The sequence below is a fragment of the Scophthalmus maximus genome, chromosome 8 (assembly GCF_022379125.1).
Source record: "Scophthalmus maximus strain ysfricsl-2021 chromosome 8, ASM2237912v1, whole genome shotgun sequence".
Taxonomy (NCBI): Eukaryota; Metazoa; Chordata; class Actinopteri; order Pleuronectiformes; family Scophthalmidae; genus Scophthalmus; species Scophthalmus maximus.
The window spans coordinates 24,053,951-24,070,652 of NC_061522.1; the positions used below are offsets into that span (position 1 = coordinate 24,053,951).

Genomic DNA, 16,702 nt, shown 5'->3' on the forward strand with positions numbered 1-16,702 from the left:
CATCAACCCTTTGTCCTGATCAGCTTAATTTGCATGTTATTAAATGAATTATTGATTTATCTAAAGAAAGTGCACATAATGGACAAAGACGGGGGAGATGAAAGCCGGTCAGCCTTGGAGTCGCATGTGGAAATGTGGAACTTCAACAACAGATACTCTGGTTTGTATCCTGTCTCTTTTACCAACATGCTGTTTCAGTATTCTTTTTTTCACAAAAAACCTGAACCCAGTACTTGTAGATGCCTTAAGTGAAGAAAGCCTTCGCTGTAGTTGGGGCAAATGAGAAGCAGATGGGACATGTCTAAACAGTTTATCTGGTCATTCATATATGACGACCTCAAATGAAGCAAAGTAAACAACCCCCCCCACCCCCCCCACCCCACCCCGACATCCACAAAAGTTGGAAGAGCAGATCATTTGGTACTATCAGAGTTCCCTGAAGTCATAATATTTCACAGACATAATATTTTTGAAATCCTATTAACCCTAAAAAGGATACCTCCGTGTCAACTGTGGATGTAGGGTGCCAGGGAGGAAACAAACAACATAAATCTGTGTTCTGGATATTTATATATATATATATATATATATATAAATATTGTTAGCGCTGTCAGCTTTCAGCAAGAAGGTCCTGAGTGTGTACGTTGGCTCTTTTGTGGGCAAAAAGTTGCAGCTTCTCTCTTCAGGAGACTCTGAATTGCTTATACTGTATGTGTGAATGCAAATGTCACTGCCCGAGGCCCAGTGCATGCTGGGATAGACTTCCTCCTCCGTCGAACCCTCTATCGATATATGCAGATGGTTGTACTGTGTGACTGAGGGCAAAATCTCCCGATGATGGATGCATCGTGACATCAAAAAAACTAAACAGAGAACGCACAAAGAAAATATACATTTTCACACCGCTCGTCGACCCTGATTACCAATGCACAATAAAACTCCACAGGAATCAATGAAGCTTGTTTGGCTACAAAACACAAACACACACACGCACACAAACACTCCCGAACGATTAACACTCCCTCGGTCTGACATTTATTTGGTTGTCCATACCCAGCGCCTTCCTTCACTCTGTCACCACGCCTTGTCCGAGTGAGAAATGAGCAGCGACGCGCTGATCAATGGGACATTCATAGAGCCGTGTTACAGTCAAACGACTCCCCTAGATCAGATGACACAGCAGCCTGCGCGCCGACATGAATTTGCCTTGTTTCAACACTTTCACCTAATTCTTCTGGGAGGCCGGGCTCTTGTCCTTTGTGTGAGGGGAAACGGATGCGAGAAGGAATTGATGGAGCGACGTTCCCCTGTGAGCACATTCAAGATTTTTGGTGAATTTGTGTACTGTTGCTGGAAAATGTTTAACCTCTATGGTTGTGAGGACCTTTTTGCCTTGTTGAGGGTTATGGGTTCAGGTTAGGGCGAGGGAACGCAATATGTCAATGTGCATCCTCACAAATGTAGAATGGCAAGTGTGTGTGTGTGTGTGCGTGCGTGTGCTGAGGCCAAGACACATATGGAAACCATTCAGATGCCTACTAGACTGCCGACTTCTGTTCAGTAAGAACACTGTGCCTGTGTGTGTGTGTGTGTGTGTGTGTGTGTGTGTGTATGTGTGCCATTATATTTCTTTCATTAGAGGAACTTTCCCACCATTTGAGATTCACAGAGCACAACTGTCGTCCAGTTACATGAGCTGTATGAAATAGAAGCAAGCTGTGGATTATGGTGTTCTATGTACGGTCACTGGTAAGTAATGGTCTGGCCGCCGGACAGAAATATTTTGGGAATCGACAGTTTGCGGCTTGGGTGACTGTGACCGGCACTTACGGGTTGTGCTGCAATTGTGGGAACGTGTGGGAGGGATAATGGCAGCAGGACGGAGGGAGAGAGAATGTATAACGCAATGAAATTAGTGAAAAAGAAGGAAGGAGGGCTAAAGGGCAGAGATGTAGTGATGAGAAAATCGGAATAGAGGGCAAGAAGGGGGGCACTGTTTTTGGTTGCTCTCAGGGTCTTACATCCAAACAGGAACAAGACAGGAAAAAACCGTGAAATTCTTTTTTATGCATCCTACTCTGTGACTTCAAACCACAGTGGCTTCCACCAGATTCACTTTCATGCCTTGTGAAGTGGAAACCCAAAAAACCCCCAAAACCCCCACACTAGAATAATGCCACTGCGCGCCTCCACATCTGGGCTAATTCGAACAATATATTTCTGTCTGAGATACGGGCGAGTTCAAACAGAAGTTGGGGTTTGAAGACAAATAGCTTCAATTTACAGTAGCAAATTAAAAGTCTTATCGTGAGCAGTCAGGGCGTATTTCCATTTCCCTTTACACTAAAGACATTCCCTGAGAAGTTCTCCTGGAAATGGGAGAAGTGAAACTTTGAGAAGTGCAAGAATATCTGAAGGAGATTTGAATGGGGGGGCGGTTATGGGACCGGACACCTTCTAATCACTATGCTGAGGTTTCATATTCCCATTTTCCCATACCACACGCATTGACCCCTCTTCACTTGGATGAATAATTGATGTCTCCAGTTAAAGTGTCAGAGTAGAGGCCACTTATTTATCGTCTTCCACATCATTAACATTGTCCCTTTCTCTCTCTCTTCCCCCGGTCTCTCTGAGCAAACAGAGATTTGCTTTCACAATAAACATGCGGCCGTTTCACACTGACATGGCTCCCATCGGGAACTCGCAATAAATGCTCCGACGAGTCGTTCAGGGAAACGGACTTTATTTATAGCCGAGAGAGAGAGAGAGAGAGAGAGAGAGAGAGAAGTAACGATAGACACACTTAACATTTGAATTTTTGATGAAGTCTGTTGTTTGGAGGTCAATGTACTCCAAAGTTCTGATGCAGGTAAACACTGGATTATAGCTTGTGGCGATGGCTGAACACTCCGTACTGCGACCGATGTGCTGCAGAACTGTGCAGAAGTTGTCCTTGTGCTTTTTTCTTCTTCTTTTCCTGCAAACGGCTCAATTTCCTCCCAGATGCTTTTTAGAAACAGCTGAGTTGCTGCAAAATATAAATCAATCCTCAGAGACTACTTATAAGCATAAAAAAAAAAGAAAAAAACATTATGGACTGGGTGTTCGGTACCGACTCCATCCCCGTGTAATTCTCAGCGAGATAAGCATCACCGCGCCCGACACTGTACATCTTGGAGCCGACTTCACGCCGCGGATGAGGGTGATGGAAGGAGACGGTGTGTTAAATTTGGCATCGGCGCCAGGAGCTGGAAGCAGCGCGGCACAGGTGCAGCTGGCTGGACCGAAAGCAGGGGAGGGGGATACGTTTTTTAGCGAGCGGCCTGTATAGTCTGGAAGCCTTTGAGTGGCCATTTCCCAAAGGCGTTGCTGGGAGATGCACCCTCCAATTAGGTATTTGAATGGTCTGCTCTGCGACAGCGCGCAACATTTGGATCGGCCTATTGTGCCATGAAAGACTAACATGTATTTAACTAACATTAGCTGCCTGTGCCAAGTTGTGATATTGGCAAGACTGGCAGCGATGTAGTCCTTTAACCTCAACAATCCGGAAATGAGTTCATGATTTGAGTCGTGAACTGCGGTCATGTATGACATGGAGTCAACAAGTGGCGTACGTATTGCCGTTTAAATGGTAACAATAGTGGCTCCCCAGCCAGGTGCCTGCCTGAAATTAGGTCATAAACTATTTTAGTGCTCACCCACACGGCGGCTTTGACGTGTCAGCCTATTGCAAAAGTCACGACAACTGTGGGCTCTGAAGAAAAGTAAATAAATACATTTTATTTATTTTTTAGTTTTTATATATAGGTAAAGGTAAAAAAAAAAAAGAAAAACAAAAAAAGATAGTTTTTCCACGATGAACACGGCACGAGCTCAAGCATCCGCTACCTCCTGTTCTTTGTGCAGTGGAGAAATCCTTTGTGGTGTGCTTGAGAGGGAGGGAGGAAGGACAACGTGCAAAGGGGTAAGAGTCAAGGGGTGAAGGAACAGAGTAATGAAAGACGGCGTAGAGGAGAATGAAGCAGCCTTCAGCGTCTAACCTTCACCGAGCTTTGTGAGCATAAAAAGCAACTAAATAGGGGTACCTGACTGTGATATGAGAGAGACAAAAAAACATAGAAATCAGCTTTGACGTATCTTAAACTTCTACTTCCCAGCTAGTCCTGGTCATATACGTATGCCGTTTTCCTCCAAAGTTCACTCTGAAGAGATGAAAAGGGCCCTGATGCAACGCATAATCGTCCACGCAACCGCAATTTTTTCGAGCCCAGCTGTGCCCCCGTGCCATTCGGTCGAGAAAAAAAAAACTCCCCGTGCCAAGCAGCAATGCCGACCTTCTTTCGCGACCTTGAGGAATTGTCTCGAGCTTTTGACGCGTCCCCTTCAGCATTTTGAACTGAACACGTCATGATTAACAAAAGCATGCCTGTATAAAACCCAGCGGGCGTACCTTGGAGGGGGAGGGGGCTTGGCAGAAACATCCGCGGTCAGCACTTCTTCGTATCCTGAAAGCTGTGATGAATAACATCTTCAGCCCCCACTCCCTCCCGGTTTTTTTCTCACCTCCCAGCGGATTACACGATAACCCCCCTCAGACGCACGTGCGCGAGAAAGAAAAAATGTGTGGCATCCCTTCGTGCGCGGCTCGCGCAGACTTCCCACTGACGCCCCCCACTTCATCCCCTGCAACAACGCTCACACACTTTACAGCTCAGGTAAACGGCGATCTCCTAAGAGCTGCAGCTTTGACCCTGTAACAGGAAACTCGACTCAGAAACAAAAGCCCCTCAGTGAAGCATGTGAGTGTGCGTGAGAGATGGTTTATTGTATGAAGGGAGTGTGTGTGGGGGGGGGGGGGGGGTTGGTTCAACAGAGAGAGCAGAGAGCTGCATTTTTTTGAGCTTATTGAATAAGTCGTTGATTATGGCTGGAGCCAGTGGCTGGAGAGGGAGAGAGAGTGTGTGTGTGTGTGTGTGTGTGTGGGGGGGGGGGGGGGGATTTCTGCCCGTAGTTAATGTAATGGAGTGCAGCTGTCGGGCCTTTCTGCACAGAGCTTTGAGTCTGGGTAAGGTCCAGTGTAACGGCGTGTTTAGCCAAGACATGCTTACATAGGGAAACGGAGTGAGAACAGGGCATCTGTGTTCCGTGTGCACGCGCGCGCGCAGGTTAAGTAAAACACACCCCGAGTTCTAAACACTCGCACACATATGCTCACCCACCGAGACTCCCCGGCTGGCAGGGGTGATACATGAATGGAGACGGGGCTTTGCCAGTGAGAACAGCAGTGAACAACTGGGCGGCAGCTGTGCTGGCGGAGCGCTTTGGTGAGAACGGGGCTGATGAACGCTGGAACAGTAACATGAAAAAACCCCTATGGCTTCCAGCATCGTTCACAGCGAAAACAGCATCCTGAGAGAAACGCGGAGCTCATCGCATCACTTTGCGGGAGAAGAAAGAAAAAAACCCTCAAACAGTTTATAATGTACACTCGCTTTGTTTTAAGGTCAAGCATAATGTAATGCACAGCTAATCTGGAGTGCGCACACTCTTATCGACTTTTGCTGCAGCACTGACCTACAAAACAAGAGCGGATCCACTCCCTCGTATTAGGTCAGCAATTTGTGAAACCGCAGACACATTTCCAATATCCTTCAGTCCAATCAGCCCATCTTGATTGTCCTAGTTATTCCATTTGACTCGTGTGGGAGAGAGCACAGAGCCGAGATAAAAAAAAAGAGAAGGGGAGACGGAGGGAGAGGCAGGAACCCCTTCGTTTCAGGGTAATCGCGGCTCCTGTTAGCTCCCCGATTTTAATAGGGCCCAGACGAGCAGGAAGAGAGGGTCGGAGGTTTTAGGGGGGATCGACGGGTCACACATGTGCCAAATAGGATGTGGGTGTGTGCGCGCGTGTGTGTGTGTGTGCGTGTGTGTGTGTGTGTCATCTCAAATGGATATAAGTGCGGTATAGCTGATTCAGGCAGAGAGCGATAATAACTGAGCAGAACACATGGTGAAGACGGGGGGAGATAAAGCTGCAAACATGCAGATGGAGTGGAGGATAGCAATTAGGCTGATTCAGGAGAACGGAGGCGAGGGAATGAAAGGAGGACGGGGCTAAAGGAGAGCAGCCGAAAGGCCGTTGAGTCTGTGAGCGGCGCACAGCCGAGATGTTCAGAGAGTGCCGCGGATGAAGAGGAAGGGGGTGAGGCGTTGGAAGTTTGAATGAGGATGAGGATTGGAACCCCCCCCCTCTGAAGATTGGGGATGGGAGGTGCAAATGATTAGTGGAGAGAACGGGTGCAGCGGCGGATGCGAAGACACGCAAAATGACATGGGAGTCGGAAAACTCCTTCTGGTTCTCATGAACTCAAAGTCCCGTGAGACGCCCATGAACTCGAGGGTACGCCACTTCCTGCAGATCTTTAAATAGACACTGGCGGAAAATCCCACGCAGAGGAGCGAGAAAGTAATGAATTTTGAAAAACCTTTAACTATTGCAAAATAGATGGGCTCAGGCGCAGTGGTCAGCAGAACCTTGTCGGGCGTCACGAGGAGCTTCATTTAGCTGCTTGACTACGCATGGGGAATTGGAGAGTCTCCCTTTTATCGTACGGCTAATGGAGCTAATTTGTTCCACCGAGGGAAGTGTTCCCTTTTCCACAAACGCGTCTCCGCAAGAGTGGTTTCGATTAATGCAATGAAGCGCTCAACAAAAGGAATACTAGGGAGGTTGCTGAACTTGTGGAGGGAGCTGTTTGGGTAGTGTTTGGCGCTAATTAGCACCACCTTCACTGGGAGCATTTTCCTCTTTATGTTTCGGAGTAATTGGCTACATGTCACATAGGGTAAATCCACGGTCTCCGCCCCTTAAATATAAATATATTCCACATGAAACTTTCAGCCCTAAAAATACACTCGGGCAGGCAGAAACTTTGAGAATAAGCTTCGTGAATTAACATTTGGTATTCTCAAATGCTGCCATTGCGTGTGTCGTCGACCCCCCCCCCCCCCCCCCCCCCCCCCCCCCCCCCCCCCCCCCCCGTGTCACAGTTATTTCTTGAGGGCAAAAAAATGATTCAATAAAGCAAGAAAAATGAGAGGAGTTTTTCTTTCTACGTCTGGGGTAGGACGTGATTGTCTTTTAGGGTTATTATTCTTCCTCTTTCTTTTTTCCCCCTAGAAAAGAAAGAACAGAAATCAACAGCTTTTCAGAACAGGGCTGGTTTCTAAATATAGCTGCCATGCATCTTTTTGGCAGAAGGAAAAAAAACTCAAGAGCCATGCGTTTATTTCTCCCCGGGACATAATGGAGAAGTGAAGCTGGTGATGATTTGGTGCGTTTCTGTGTGTGTGTGTGTGTGTGTGTGTGTGTGTGTGTGTGTGTGTGTGTGTGTGTGTGTGTGTTTGTGTGTGTGTGTGTGTGTGTGGGTGGGTGGCTGTGAGAGAGTGCAAAAGAATTTTCACAAGAGTTTTTGTTGTAGTAAAAGGGTCATGGGACTTCCTGAATGGAACGTATCACACGGACACACACACACACACACGCGCGCACACACATCGCTGGAGAGATTGTGGACTTTGTCATTGTTTCCTAATAACACCGTATTCCTCGGGGGCAGCTGGATATCGGTACCAGCTGGAGCATGAGGTGATGCCGGTTTTGTTTTTCGATAAATCCCCAACTCCGTCAGGTGTTGACAAGGAGGAGAGAGACGTCAACGGGAGATGAAGAAAAAGAATTCTGTCCCGAGGTGTTATGTGGTTGAGTTTTCTCAGTGCGAACGTTGAGCTTTTGAGATGTGTAACGAGGACCATCGGTCAAGGGACCGCCTTTTCCCTTCACCACCACACAAATCAAGTCAGCTACATCGCTCTCTTTTTCTTTTTTTTTTAGAAGCAACCACCCAAATAAGAATCTATTATATTCTTACAACAGAGGAGACAATCTAGTCAGTGACTAAGGTAGTAAATCAAAGCCACAGCTTGTGCCCTCAGCTCAATGGATCTCGAACAATAATAGTAAAGCATGCAATAAAACTCAGTACCCTCCATTGATGCTTATAGGTTCATACACCTCTGAATAATCTCCTCTCATTTAACCCAAAATACATCAAAATCAAATCCTCCTCCTGCTATTGCCGCCGCCAACACGCTCCGGTGCACCTCAATGTCCTGACAGCACCGCCCCGTACGGCAACCAGACTTTGCGCCTTAAGGGGCCTCTGGAAGACAAAAAAACCCGGCTGAATTCATTTGCAAGCCATTGCTTTGGTTTGCACTCTGAGCATATCTTTTCTTCCCACAGAGAGGCCACCGGAGTCACCGCAAAGCCATTGGGCCTTGTTTTTTTTGGGTTTGTTTTTTTTTTTCATCATCTTCGCGGCAGTGAAAGTTTACAAAGTGAAAGATGAGACATCAAGCGGCTCATCTGCAGATAAGTGCCTCACCTCCAACTTTTAAAACCCCGCTATCGCCGAGGCGGCTGTTTGCAGTGCTTAAAGTGAATGAGTAGATCAGCAGTTAATCCTATGGGCTTGCGCTGCTAAGTAGCTCATCGCTGTCTGGGTGCTAAAGAGGTTTTGAATGCTGATGTTGTCAGATGCGGACAACGGGGGGGGGGGGCTATTGTTTTCCCAGGGAGCGCAGAGGGCTCGGCGTTTGCCGCGCAACGCTGATGCAACCCTCCGAAAGAGTGGCCGCCGTCGGTGTTCTTTTGGCGAGGGGATTTCACCATCCACTCACACGTACGGACGTGCTGCGTGTTTACATGCACAAGTAAACCGGGGAGTGCTTGTACAGTACGCTGCAAGGGTTCATGAACACAGATGCACACATGCAGCCGATCTGCGCAAGCACACACACACACACACACACACACACACACACAGTATTCAACTTCTTGCCTCAGCTCAAGACGGTAACTAAAGGATGTTGTGTGATGGAAACATGTGATATTAGAACGGAACATGAATGCGCTGTACTCAACAACCTCTGTCGTCTGCAGTTTCTTTGATTCGCTTCAAAATACGAACCCATATTAAATTCTTTTTGATATATCAGCCAGCTCCAAACATGTTTTGCGTTCTCTCTTATCAGAGACATCTCTTTGTTCATTTTACCCCATTCATTCCAATGCTCATTTTCTGAGGAAGAAATAAACTTTTTTGTGAAGCTCTGATGATAAATGCTCCTGTAAATATGTTCCTACAACTCGATTCATTTCCTCTCCTCTGACATAAACAGATTGAACAGCGTACCTGGTTCCAGACCTAATGGCATTTTTTTATGTGCCATGATACAATGACAACAATACACTGTTACTTATGAAACACTGAGCATTTCACATTGTCAGCAATTAGTTCAAGTAGTGATAATGTTGTTAATCACGATTGTGACTGTGAAAACCACATGCCTCTTTTTCCTCTTGGCTACATGTAGAACATAGTTTTAACATACTTTATATATTTCTTGCTGAGATTATATCAGTGTGTCCAGTTAAAATAAGTCACTTTAAATGAGCGTTTAGGTTAATTCATCGTTTTATTATTAGCATAAGGTCAAAGATATCTTAAAGGTATGCCTGCTTATTGTTCAGGGAGGAACAATTGTTGTGTCTTCCCCTTTAAGAGAGAGAGAGTGAGACACGCTGTATGTTCAGGCGGAAGCAGATCGTGCTCGTATTGAACTGTGGTGTTTTGTTATTAAAAAGTTGCTTAAACGAAGATGATCGTGCTTATGGCACTTCATTTTGAGGGTGCAACGTACACAAGGCCATCGCTCCCAGTGACTGCAATTACATGGACAGCAATATTCGGCTTATTGACTCATGTCATCCTGGATAAGACATTATTTCGATCATGATGTTTACATGAGGGGCTAATGGAATATTCCATTCATATGCCAGTTCACGTGTTACAGAGGTTAGTCCGATGACGACGTCGAGCAGTTGGCAACCGCCAATGTTCATGTACATGTCCAATAAGAAATTAGAATGCGGTTAAGACGTATATGTGTCTACATAATGTGACTAAGATCAGAATACTCCACGTGTTAATTTGCTTATTGCGTATTCTGAGTATGACCGTAAGCAGGTGGGGGTGATCAGAAATTGAAGTTTACGTGGCAGTGTCTTATTCAAAAAAATTTCACAGGTTTAAGAAAAGAAACTCTTTCATATCCTTTGTAATATTATTCAGGGTGGGGTGTAAGGCTGCAAATGGGGTGTGATTTTAGATGCTTTAGATGGTGTATATTACATGCAAAGAATTCAATGTTCTGGCCCGCTCACAACACCTCTATCACAAAGGAAGCACACCTAAGTAAGTATCCAATGGCAAAGATACAGTAAGGGGAACAGGATTCCTTTTGTAGCCGCTTTAAAAGAAGCTGGAGTCCGAGTGAACCATATCAACCATATCACTCGTGAAGGATTTTCAGGCAGCGGCAGAGTAAATAAAAGGCAGGTCCACCAGACTTTGATTTGACCCTCAAGGCACCGACGACCAAATACCAGATGACCTGAGAGTTTTGAGAGGCTCATCGCTCTTAAGCGGATCTAACGTGCAGCGTGGAGCAAGGCCAGGCGGCGCTTCGTGGACAAGCAAGAGACGCTCGCGATCGATTGTGGTGTTTAGCGGAGGCAGATGCAGGGACGTGAGGACAGGCGCGGTGTGCTGGCTGCTTTTAGTCCCACCGTCGACCGCGGTTATCTGACGGAGACCGTGCAGAGAAGCAGTCGTCTTCCCTGAGGTCTTCATGAAATGTTCATCAAAGATTTTTTTATTTTCCTCCCAAGGAATAGATGTTAACCACCTGCATACTGATGTGAAAAATAGGAAACCTAAATTTGACATTTTGAGAAATACACTTTCTTACCAAGAGTTATACAAGATGATTGATCATGAATCCAATTTTTTCCCCCACTGAATATGAAGCCGTGGCCCCTGAATGGTTATCATATAGGCTACAGTTTTAAAAATGCATTACTTTTGCTACATTTACGGAAAAGAGATGTCTGGAAAACATTGATGCAGGCGTCCACGGCCGCTTCCTGATTGGATCTTTTTCTGCCGCGACTCAGCCTTCTTTTAATTCGTCAGGCTTCTATCACGTGAGCCTTTTCCATCAGAAAACAAACATTGTCGAGCATCACCCTTGACTAGCAGTGGCTGATGCACCGCGGATAATGAATTATGAGCGTTGCTGACTGCGTTGTCATTTGGTGTCCGTTAAAATTCTGCACTTCATAATTCAATGGCCCGCTGTACACGAATGGTCGCGTGATCGGTGTTTTCAGTGTGATGTCGGTTTGGACCAAGATTATTATTGGCACGGAGTTAAGAAGCTCGCCAGAAAGTGCTATTTTGAAAGGTGAAAATATTTTAGGGTGTTGGATCAGGAGCAACTGGACTCGGTTATAATTCCCCAAAGACCTTTTTCAGTTCAGAACTGAAGAAGCCTCTTGGACGAGAGGTGGAACGTCTTCAAGAATCCAAGTCCAGCTGCTCCTGATTCAACACCCTTGTGCATCACTACGACCTGGATGACAGCTGGCCTGGGTCAGTCCAAAGGTCAAATGCCATCATGTCTTCAGTGCAGTTCAGTTCACGGATTAACAATCCATATATTTCATGGTTCATAAAGTGTACAGAAAAAAAAGCAGCTCAGGTTCTTAAGTCATCGCACCTCAGATTTGTCTATATCCATAAATATGGCTACGAACATGAAAGCCATGAATATGGATATACTGAAACGTGTGTAGGACTTATGAGAAATTAGGTTTGTTTGAAAAAAAACAATACTATTAAATATTTATTATTTATATACATTTCGATCTTCCTTATCTAAACACAGGAGAGTAGCTCCATGACATACAGCACTGTTGAGAAGGACTGTTTTTATTTACTTGCATATAGTTACAAATGTCAGTGGCATTTGGAGAGAGTTTTTCTTACAGAGCCAAGAAGATCTGGTTTCACATTGACTTTCCGTTAGTTCTAGTCTTTTAATTTTTTTTTAATTTTTTTGACAACTGGCCAACCAGCTGTTTGCTGCAGCTTCGTATATTTACCGTACAGACGCGAGAGTAGCGTCCATTTTCTGCACGGGCAGGTAGACGAAACAGGTTAACAATAGGAAGTATTTCTTAACATGAGATACAGTAATACGAATTCAAGCTCGCAGACAGATTGAGGGACAGATCAAGACACTGGGCAAGAAAACTCAACGGCACACGTCCCAAAGTGTAGAACTATTCCTTAAAGAATCTGTGCTCTTGATGGAGAACATATTTGCTTTTTTATTTTTCTTATTCTGAAACAAGGCTTTCCATTTGCGCTGTCCACTCGCCCGCCTTGATGAATCAATTGTTTCTGCTGACGCAGTCCGAGTAAGTACGGGCCGTTCAATGGCTGTTAATGCGGACAACCCAGGTGCTCCTCCGCCGACTCTCCGCCGCTGCCTTCCCGAAACCACTTGTTTGCCGAGGGATTTGACCAGGCAGAGACGCAGCTGCTTGGGTGAGAGTTTGTAAGAGGTCCTCGGTCTAAACGGAGCCACCGCTGTGTTCTTAATAAAGAGGTATTGAGAGCATATCGCAAGACGTACAGACGCGCACACAGGAGATTACCTTCCCTACCAAGTTCCCCACCTGTTCCCGTGCGCCCCCTGACACACACACACTCACCCTACACTCGCTATGCTCCAGTGGACTGGCTCTCGGGGAGCCTGTTGAACTGAGAGACTCAGCTGAAGAGTTCTGCCAGTGTGCTTTTGGCTGGGGGTGAAACAGATCTTTCTATGCATGCATGCATGAATACATTACTTCCGCTGCTGTTATTATCCCTGGCAAGGCTGCGGCATTTGGGACCGGCGCCCTGTTGGCTTCCTGGCTCCGTGTGCTCCCATTGTCACCGCCGCACAATAAAGTGGTTCTGAATGTGAGTTGTGAGGGTTTCCACTTGGATACGATGCTTCTTCATCTACAGGCACTCATAGATGTTTTCTCACCATGAGTAGGGGAGGGAGGGAGGGAGGGAGGGAGGCTTACATGATGAAACATTCTCAAAATTGAAACTGGCTGGCTAAGGCTCTCTAAAACACTGAATCTCTCATTCTATAAATACAGCTCTGAACCACAGAGAGCATTTCAGGCGCAATGAGCGCCGCGCCAGTCTTCTCTGCCACCGCTCGCATTCATGTGTTGATGGGTTTACTATGCGGTGAAACCCTCAGCTAAATGGAGCAGAGGACAGTGCTACATTCTCCCGATCATCTGCATTCGGCCCCCCCTGGATGTGGGCCGGAGCCCAGCGTGACTTTGAAGACACCCAGACCTTGAAATGTACAAGCGCCAGCTGCACACAGTCTTCTGTCAGGCAAAGCTTGTAAGGAATCTGCCTGTCTGTCAGCCTGTGTCACCCCCTCTCTGTCATCAGCAGCCTTAAAGCAAAAGAAAAAAAGTTTGTGTGTGTGTGTGTGTGTGCGTGTGTGTTGTTACTATGCAAGCGTGAGGATGATGTTTATGAGCATCCCGCATGCACCCATCAATCAGTGTTTAATGTGTGCACACCTCTTGCCGACAGATGGAAACCTCAGGCGCAACGCCGGGGGTCTCTCTTTTGAAGCGCCCTTCCCCCAACCCATCTTCCCCTTCCATCTTGTCCTCCCTCTCCCCCTCCCTCGCTCTCTCTCTCCTTCCCCCGTGTTCCCCTTGCTCTCACCGAGCAGAGAGGGAGGCTTCAGTCGTACACAGGCAGACCCCAGAACCTGGCTGCCGGCGGTGGAAGCCCTCTTCTGTTACCATGAAGACACAAATCTCGCCCCGCATTTGACACAACAGCCGCAGACTGAGAGGTGCAGATGCAATATTCATATGGAGATTAACAGGCTAGCAGCGACGTAACGTGGCACTGTAGCACTTAGGAATGTCATGGCAGTTTGCATTTATGAGCACTTTGAGATATTTTGTCTGGGGCGCTGCGGTGTGTTCGAGAGTGCACTCATACTGTTTGAATGTGATATTCATCGAGTCCATGTTGTAGCACTGTAGGGTTCAGTAAAAACGTGCCATGAGCAAACTTTTTCAAGTGGAATGAGGCAATAGATTAGTTTTTAAGTAGTGTTGTTTTTGTTTTTTTTTAGATATTAATGCAGGGTAGGAGTTTATTTTAAGATTAGACCAGGGACATTCTATAACAAGGTCTCCTTGCCATGAACGCAAGGACTCATTCCTCATGAATGTATAGACTCAAGAATACGGCTTATGTAACGAGCTCTTACATAATCAGTTGCAGCGCAAAATAAATTACAAAAAACAGGTGATAATAGCAGACTGCAGATGATAACACTTTAACAAGCAGGCGATGATGAACCTCGTTTTTTATTTTCTCTCGAATGAAATTCATTACGCTTTTCATTCATGTGTTTAATTCTCACCTTTCCCGCCTCCCACCACACTGTATGGCCGAATATACTGCGAGCCCTGTGGATTGGTCTCGCCTTTCTCGCCTGTACCGCCTTTTGGTGCCACCTGTCAAATAACACAGCGGCTGGTTTTTCATAAAGAAGCCGTACTGTTAAACCCGGATAATATAAATAGATCAGAGCAAAACACTTGAATTTCATTGAACTACGTCAAAGCACAAATGCCTTGATCACCTCGAGACAATTACAGGGAGTGTGGTCACTTCTTGCTGGGCTCCTTCGACCGCACCGTCCTAATCATTCACGAGAGGAGCTGGTTGATATTGCTTTGACTTTTTTGAGATCAAAAAATGACAAGAAAGGAACAAAGGCATCTCAAGGATTGACAAAAAAAAAAAAGGATTTGAATCTTCAAACAAGAACAAAAGAGCAAATTTCAGACAAATCGTTATCGGTTGCATTACTTAGTTCAGGAAACAAAATAATGAACAACATGGAAGAAGATCTTTTTTCAGTTTTTGTTTGGTTTTTGTCGAGACTGTGCTCCTGTAAGAGTTTGAACCCAAACCACAACCTTGTCCAAAACCTAACCAAATCCTTTTTGGCCCTAAATCTAGCCAACTCGCTTGTGTGCGCGTCCACGGTCGTTACCGTGGTAACAAGAGTCTGCGATTTACATATTTGACAGGAAAATGCCCCCGTAGAACCGCTACTGTTTGACCCTATAGGATAACGTACCTCAATGACAAAGACAAAAACACGAGGTGCTGTTTGCAGCTTACAATGAGATGTATTAAGACATTTTTGATGACAGTCATTTGCTGCGGCAACTACCATTCAATTCCCTGCTCTTTTAAACTAAAACAATGAGGGAAAACCAATAGGCAATTCAAAAGAAAGAAAAAAAATCTAAGCATGCAGGGCGACTCATCAGTTCACAATTACCACAAGACTGTTCTTCACATGGACAAACACAAGCTCAACAGATACAGACACCCACATTACCATGTCCCCTGAAAAGATGATCAACTAAATGAATACGGTAACTACATCCAGATAAAATCAGATACAAACTCAGTCAAAGGAATAGCTAAACGCTTTTAAAAGTCTGAAAAGATAAAAAAAACAAAAAAACATTCAACCTTCAATATGAAATGTGCACATGCCGTCGATGTCCCAGAGCGGACTGGGCAAAGAGACAACAGGTCAAGCGGTCACTTTCCGAACACACGGGAGGATTCTCGACTGCTGCAGAAGTTTTAACCCAATTTACACAATCTCATTAAAAAACAAACCCACAGCCAATCTGAATTTCACCCGAGATTGCGGTAACCCCCAGGGGAGGCTGCGCAGCCCCAGCCCTGCTCACTCGCGAACCCAGTCAGCTGGAAAACAACAACAGCCCTTTGAAGGGGACGCCGACTTTTCCTTCAGTTGAGCCGACGCAAAGCACCCGTGGTGTCGGCTCCCAGCGGCAGCTCACCTGCAGACCCGAAAAGGACGGAGGCGCAGGCGGCAAACGCTGATTCAGCTCTGACCCCGGACATGATTATTGTCAATCTTTGCAAGTGGTTGATCAATAAGCTGGAACGTCCTGCTTCAGTAGAGTAAGGTGACTGTATTAATCCTCCGCTCTCACCAGGTACAACATTAAAATTCCGCTTACACATTAATGCGTCAGTATTCATAATGTAATTTATTACATCAGTCACAGGGTCAAGTTTCTGCAAAACAAGTACTTTTAACTTTTGCTGATAATGCTTCTGTACCGTTGTGGGTTTTTGCAGAACGGGGGGATTTTGAACGCAGCGCTGCTTGTTATGCAGTGTTTTTCACACCGCTGTGTTGGCACTGAGCTGAGTGTTTCTTCCATCACGGGCACAGAGTTGACTGGAGTGCACACACTGTCCAACTATATGGATCCAAAGCATATTTAAAAAACTTACATGAGTCTAATGTGGCACTGATTCTCCAGGTGAATGCTTATAAAAGTGTATCGAGTCAAGAGAACCATGCAGAAAAACCTGGAAATATGACATTTCATCTATAACATCTCTTAATACCAACACATTCCATGGTGCAGACATACCTTAGCCGTGTCACAATTTCAGATGACCTTCGCGGGCAGAGTAGACCGCCAAGCCCCAACTGAAATTGCATTGTCTGGTCGAAGGAGGGTTTCCTATATCTGTGTCACCAGCATTACCTTTGTCACTGCCCCACAATCAATCAATGGGATAGATCGTCCTGAGAGGGATCCACCTGTTGGATCCTT

General features: G+C 45.8%; 1 long non-coding RNA gene across 1 annotated transcript; it reads right to left on the reverse strand.

The window, feature by feature from the left end:
* Positions 1-16,100: 16,100 nt before the first annotated feature.
* Positions 16,101-16,648, reverse strand: LOC118313229. Its single transcript, XR_004794418.1, has 2 exons — positions 16,517-16,648; positions 16,101-16,339 (listed from the first exon to the last, which is right to left on the reverse strand). It is a non-coding gene; the product is annotated as an uncharacterized LOC118313229 (long non-coding RNA).
* Between the last annotated feature and the right edge of the window lie 54 nt (positions 16,649-16,702).